The 6,350-nt window shown below is 33.1% G+C and overlaps 1 long non-coding RNA gene across 3 annotated transcripts; it reads right to left on the bottom strand.

The window, feature by feature from the left end:
* Positions 1–2,426: 2,426 nt before the first annotated feature.
* LOC140875648 (uncharacterized) lies at positions 2,427–6,350 on the bottom strand. Of its 3 annotated transcripts, none has more exons than XR_012148544.1 (7): positions 6,209–6,350; positions 5,042–5,161; positions 4,101–4,542; positions 3,733–3,999; positions 3,549–3,656; positions 3,365–3,451; positions 2,427–2,666 (listed from the first exon to the last, which is right to left on the bottom strand). It is a non-coding gene; the product is annotated as an uncharacterized lncRNA (long non-coding RNA). The 3 variants fall into 3 exon arrangements; XR_012148545.1 differs by having other exon boundaries at positions 3,751–3,999; XR_012148543.1 differs by having other exon boundaries at positions 3,549–3,999.

Below are 6,350 nucleotides of genomic sequence, written 5' to 3'. Positions count from 1 at the left end.
CCTTTCTTGGCTACTGCTGATGCCAAGATAGATGTAAAGAAGGGTGAGTTGACAATGGGAGTTGATGGTGAGAAGGTGATCTTTAATGTGTTCACCGAGGCTAGAAATCTATCCACAGATAAGGTGTTCATGATTGAAGAATAAAAAAGGATGGAAAGTTTTCGTGCAGATGTTAGTGCTATAGAAGTGCCAAGAGAGAAGGATCAGCCGGTGCTAAAGAAGAAAAAGAAGAAAAATAAATCAAAGATCAAGAGGGTTGTTGAATATGTTTGGAGGGTGAAAGAGAAGGGCAAAACCTCCAACAAAGCGGAACCTGGCTAGAATCGGAATATAGTCGGGCTATGGACTATAAACTAAACGCTTCTTAGGAGGCAATCCAAGCTAGTTATTATTTTTATTTGCTTTATTTTTATTCTTTTAGTTGTTTTTGTTTTATTATTTTTGTGCATGTTAAGACTAGACATCAATGATAATTTTGAGTTGTGTAGGTGAAAAAGGTGAAGCAATGAGAGTTTAGGCGTCACCCCTGCATGAAGAGCTTTGAGTGATTAAGATGGTGTCGAGTATTGACGCTCGATGCCTAAGGTACGTGTCCTTGGTTTTATTTTAATTTTTTACATTGAGGAGAATGCACAATTTACGTTTGAGGTGGTGTTTAAAAATTTTGAAAATTTTGAAAATTTTTGATGAGTTAGTTTGAGTTAGCATGATGTGTAATTGTGTTGGCCTATGATGAAAATAATTTTTTGTGTTGAAATGTCAATGTTAACTATATTTAATCTTGAGTTCTCACCCATATGCATTATGCCTTGATTGTCTACACTCTAGTGATTAGAGAAGCTTTGTGATTTTTGAGTGAATTGGATGATTTGATTCTTAACATTGGTGATTTATACTTGAGATCGAGGTAGACTTCTACAAGCTTAGAAATGATTTAGGAAAATATATTGAAAGCTAAAAAGTTGCCAAAGCAACAAAGAAAAAAATAAAATAAATTTTTAACAACTCCATATGGGCCTGAAAAGGGATTGAAATCCTAATCACCAATCCATGGCTAAGTATGCGAAAAAATGGGGTTGATGCTCCATCCGGGTTATAGACGAGGGGATTAGAATTCAAATCCTATTTTTAGTTATAGCCAAGTCCGCGGGTAATTATTGGAGCTAAATAAGATAAAACCGGGTGCAAAATCCGGCAATTTTATGAAAAACTGTGATATAACTTGAAAAGTCCTTTTGATCTTAGTGAGTAGAAGTTGAACTTGGTGGAGAATGTTTTGAAACTAGAGAACGGAATTGATGAATCTATGAAACAAACTTTTTGCATTAGTGTATCGAAAGCGAGGAGGATAGACAAGATTGGCAAATCACACACACACGAGAACTCTTGAGAAAATTATCATATATGTGTATTGATCTTGGAATGTAAAAATTCGGAGGCTGACTATATTACTCATTATTGTTTTGCTTAGGACTAGAAAAATTCTAAGTTTGGGAGAATTTGATAAGTGCAATTTATGCACTTAATTTATATATGATTTGACTTGGCTTTTGTTATGTATGGAGTGAATATTATACTTATTTGTTGTTGTTTTTGTGAGATGCAAGGATTTGAGGAAAAGTAGCGAGAAGAAGCGGAAAGACGAAATATGGACATCATACTTCAGAAACTTATTGGGAATGTTTGAGGCATCAAAATCCAATCTTCACTGTTCAGAATATATTTCAGGATGTTTTGAAGCTACTGTCAAAATATCAGCTCAATCCGACGGTTATATTGTGAGATATGAATTTTTGAAAATTGTCGTGCACTGCAGAAATACACATACGCGAGAATGAAGAGCAGCTGCTTGTTGGATGAAAAGAGGCGCATATGAGGAAAAACAAGGGCATCTGCGCTTTTTCTGGGCGTCACTACAAGAAAAACTCCTAAAAACGACATTTTTTTTCAGTTGTCGTAGGCTACTTAAAATTGTTGTAGAATCCCGTGTTGTAAAAAAGTCCGCTTAACGAAAACATTTTTTAACTGTTGTCTTCTCAGATACGACAACAGTTTTACAACTTTTTTAAAATGTTGTCTTTCGGAATCATTAAACAACTTTTTTGCAACATTTTAAAAATGTTGTCGTTTAACGTGGTAGACAACAACTTTACAACAAATAAAAGATGTTGTCTTTAAGCAAGATATATAATTGTTTGACAACAAATAAAATGTTGTCTTTTTCATTAGAACAACAACACTTTTATAACATTTAAAAACTGTTGTGTTTGACTATTTTTTTAATCATTTTAAAATTGTGGTCTCATTTAATTAATATATTTATAAACCTGTTGTCTATTATATTTAGATCATATATCATTTAATTAATTAAAAATAAAAATAATTGAGCTAACACTTAATTAGAACTATATATCAATAACCCTTGGAAACCACCAATTCCAACATGATGAAAATACAATTGAAATATAAATGTATATCATAGCTAAATTGATCACAATATAATCTACCAACAACAAAGAACATAAAGTATGTAATCACAATCCACAAACTTCTGTCACTTGTTTACAAAACTCAAAAGTACCCTACAAATGTGATCTGCGAGTGCACATCTATTCCAAAATATGTTGGTAGCTTGTTTGATCTAATTTCTCTGCCATTGCAATTGCCTAAAAAAACAAACACAGGTGAGGCATGTGTGTACTTAAACCAAACCAATATGGTGGGAGAAATATTCTACAAATTCAATAAATCAATAAATTTATTGTTTGGAGTTCAATATAAGCAGAAAAAAATACAAGTAAAATGAAATTATTTGATGTGAATATAACAGACAATCAACATATTTGCTATCTCTAAATTCACAACAAAATCATATAATCAATATCAATAATATATAAAAATTTAAAATCTTACTGGTCTTAAAATTCTCCTATATGCCAATGTAGCCAAAAGATACTCTATGAATAACCTGCACGTGACCATTACCAAATTAATGTGTCTCCCTCACAGCCCATCACCAAAACCCTCCACTCCTACAAATCAAATACAATCCCCAATTCAGACCCGAAATAGCCCCAAAACAACCCTCAAAAGGCCATAAAGCTGCCCTCAAATCCACGCCAAAACATCCCACAAAACCTCCACGAATGCATCCAAAAAACATATGCCACTAAGTCTAAATTACAAATAATTCCAAACATGAAATACAAAAAATACATGTTTATGCACAACACCAAATTTCACAAACCAAAGGGCCCCAATACAGCAATATTACCTCAAAAATAAACCCAAAACTTTTACCAAATGATCTCGATTTTATAAACTAAGAACTTATCATCACAAAAAAGGCTTTGAATGTCCATACCTAGTCATAAATATGATCTTGGATGCATTCGGCCAACTCAGAGCATACCTCATCAATTTCTTCCCGCGAGTACTCCTTTTTTGTAAACTTGGAACACACACATAAATTGTATTAGAGAAAAACTACTGCTGAATTTGTAGAATAATAAATACATAACTTACAATTATTTCAAAAAAGAATATACCATTGATCGTAATGAATCTCCCTCGATAGTTGCATCTATTTCAGTAATTTGTCTCATAAATTTCAATACGTAAAAACCACATTGTTTTGCATCTCGTTGACGAGGAGCCTATGATAAATAATTTCAAATTATTAATGACAAATATACAAATTAAAATATTAAATGTTAGTATAAGTGTGCATACCTGTAAATACACATTTACCTCGTGCACTACTATCAAGTGTTTTGGCCAAACCACATGTATTCCTACAGCATCACCAACAATTTCACATTCATTGGGAATAGGTACTGGCAAACGTGCTGATTTCTGTATTGCAATGTCAATGGATACATGTATGCAATTTTGGGGTAACGGAACACCATGAAGCAATTTAGATGCTCCATTGAGCTCGACAACTGTTCCATAAGCAACATCTGTGTCGGATTCCAATGTTAAAACAACTTATTTTCCCTACAAGTTAGACAGTCATGTCAATGAATTGTACTAACTCTTTTTCAATATCTTTTTAAATAAAATGAAGTAATATATATAACTGAAAAATAATAGTATACCTGTAACGCAGCAGATTTCTCCACAACTTGTATGTCATCATCCAAATCTTCACCAATATGAAAACTCTTTACAACTTTCATGAATTGGTTATCATTCAAGTGTTGTAACTTTACTGAACAACTGCCTTTGTCTTCAATCTTACCTTTCCATCCACCTTTTTTGTATACGATTGCTTCTAGTTATTTTATCCATTCATCTTGTTCCGAGATTATTTTCCTAGCCTCAACCAACTCCTTCTTTTGCTCAATCATTAGATCTTTGTCAACACCATCATTCCTCCATATTCTACCAACATTAAAATATAGTGTTGGAGTGATATGACCTCCAATAGCTCTCACACGACCACCACGCTCTCTCGAATCGAGTTCTTTTGTAAGGATATCTTCTTTAGGCCCTGTAATTTGTAGTGTTCCCTCGCGCTTTTTTTTGAATGTAATCATCCTGTCATCCACGTGAAATAAAAAAGATAAGTACTTTACAATGTTTTTATTGAGATAATATAATTGACTGTTATGTATTCTTTTCTTACAATCTTGTCCACTGCCATTAAAAATATAAAAAAATCTTCTTAATGCAAACTCAAGTTCGAAATAATAACAAAATAGTCATAATCAATTTAATTAGAAACTTTATTATTCCACGTAGTGAATCATTGTAATACCAGATATATATGATTTATTTAACATGCAATATAATACAATCATCACTACACGCTTAAAACAAACCAACTGCATAATTTTAAAATTTGGGGAATATTTTTTGTAACATATATCTCTAAAATTTTTGACAAAAACAGGCTGGAAAAAAATTTAGACACAAAGAAATGCCAAAATTTTCATCCCTCAGCCAAGAAAGTAGAAAAATAAAGATAAATAATATGTTAACTGTTCATCACAAATGCAAATGCAATTAACATAACTCAGTTAATTTCTGATCATACCAACAATTCTTCAGAATATTTCTCCACAATCAGAGCAGCCTGCGTTCTCTCAACCTTAACCTGAAAGCCTGACCGCCTCAAATATAGTGTAACATGCTCCCAGTTCTCAGAGGAATCTAACTGTTCAACATTTAGAAGTTTACTATCAGTTCAAAAAACAGAAACCTAAAATTAGCGAGGAAACCAGATGTGGACTTATGAATGGGTTTTGCATGAAATGATCCCGAACATCATTTTGAAAGAGATTCAAAAAACTGAAATCTTAAAAGTATATGAATGGCAGGCTACAAAACATCATATTTTTTATTTTAAAAGAAAATACATTCACACAAGCATATATCTTTTAAGAAAATGTCTCGAATAATATATAATGAGTGTCTCCCAAAAAATTGATTGTCAACCGGTGGCTCCCATTTGACCCCAGCCGATCTAAGTTTATTTTTCTCTATATAAATAACACATAATTCCACTAACACCATCATTGATTTAAAAAAAGAAAACATCATTTCATATGAATGACAGGCTACAAGGAAATTAGAAGTAGATTGGTGAAAATAGAGCTTAAATTAAAAAAAATGTTGGATTTAAAAGCATATAATAATAATAATAATAATAATAATAAAAAAGAGAAGGGAACACACAGGTCCTTCATAGATATACTGATACATGACACACATGTACGATTTGTTGTAGCCAAAAATGATTTCCTTTTCAAGGGATCTATTGCATCCACACGAGCTCAAGCACACACAATACATATATGCACACGATCACACATTAACATAGATGTCGACCATTTGGGGCTATGAGTTTCACAAAACCAACACATTTCATAGCAAAAACTGTAAACAAAATGAAACAAAAGGTCCTCGTGTAGTTTTATAGTAAATAGATAATAGCTGATTCCAGGTGAAGAATTCTTGAAAAATTAACCAAGCTAACACGAGACTCTCAAGTAAAAGAGGAGGAATCACAGATATTTTCTTGCAAGAGCTCGAAAAATTTGGTGTCGAAATGCGACGAAGTGATGCGACTCCCAGGGAGATAAAGAGGATTGAAAATTGTCTGAAAAATTTCAATAAAGCAACGAAATAAACCTCCGTCCGCATCAGCACATAAAGCTAGCTAAAACAAAGAGTTGAAAAAAAATGGAAATCGGTCCCTGACCTTAGGCAGCTTCAGCCTCCTCCGTATCTCTCTGACAAGGTTATGAATTCAACAAAGGAAGATGCTCCCGAAGGAGGAAGGCGCCGCCGCCGTCGGAGAAAAGAAGAAGAAGAAGCGGATGAAGAAGGTCTTTGAAAAAGTG

This window comes from Henckelia pumila, chromosome 1, assembly GCF_033568475.1.
Source record: "Henckelia pumila isolate YLH828 chromosome 1, ASM3356847v2, whole genome shotgun sequence".
Taxonomy (NCBI): Eukaryota; Viridiplantae; Streptophyta; class Magnoliopsida; order Lamiales; family Gesneriaceae; genus Henckelia; species Henckelia pumila.
The sequence above is the reverse complement of the archived record's forward strand: the minus strand, read 5'-3'. Positions and strand labels throughout refer to the sequence as shown.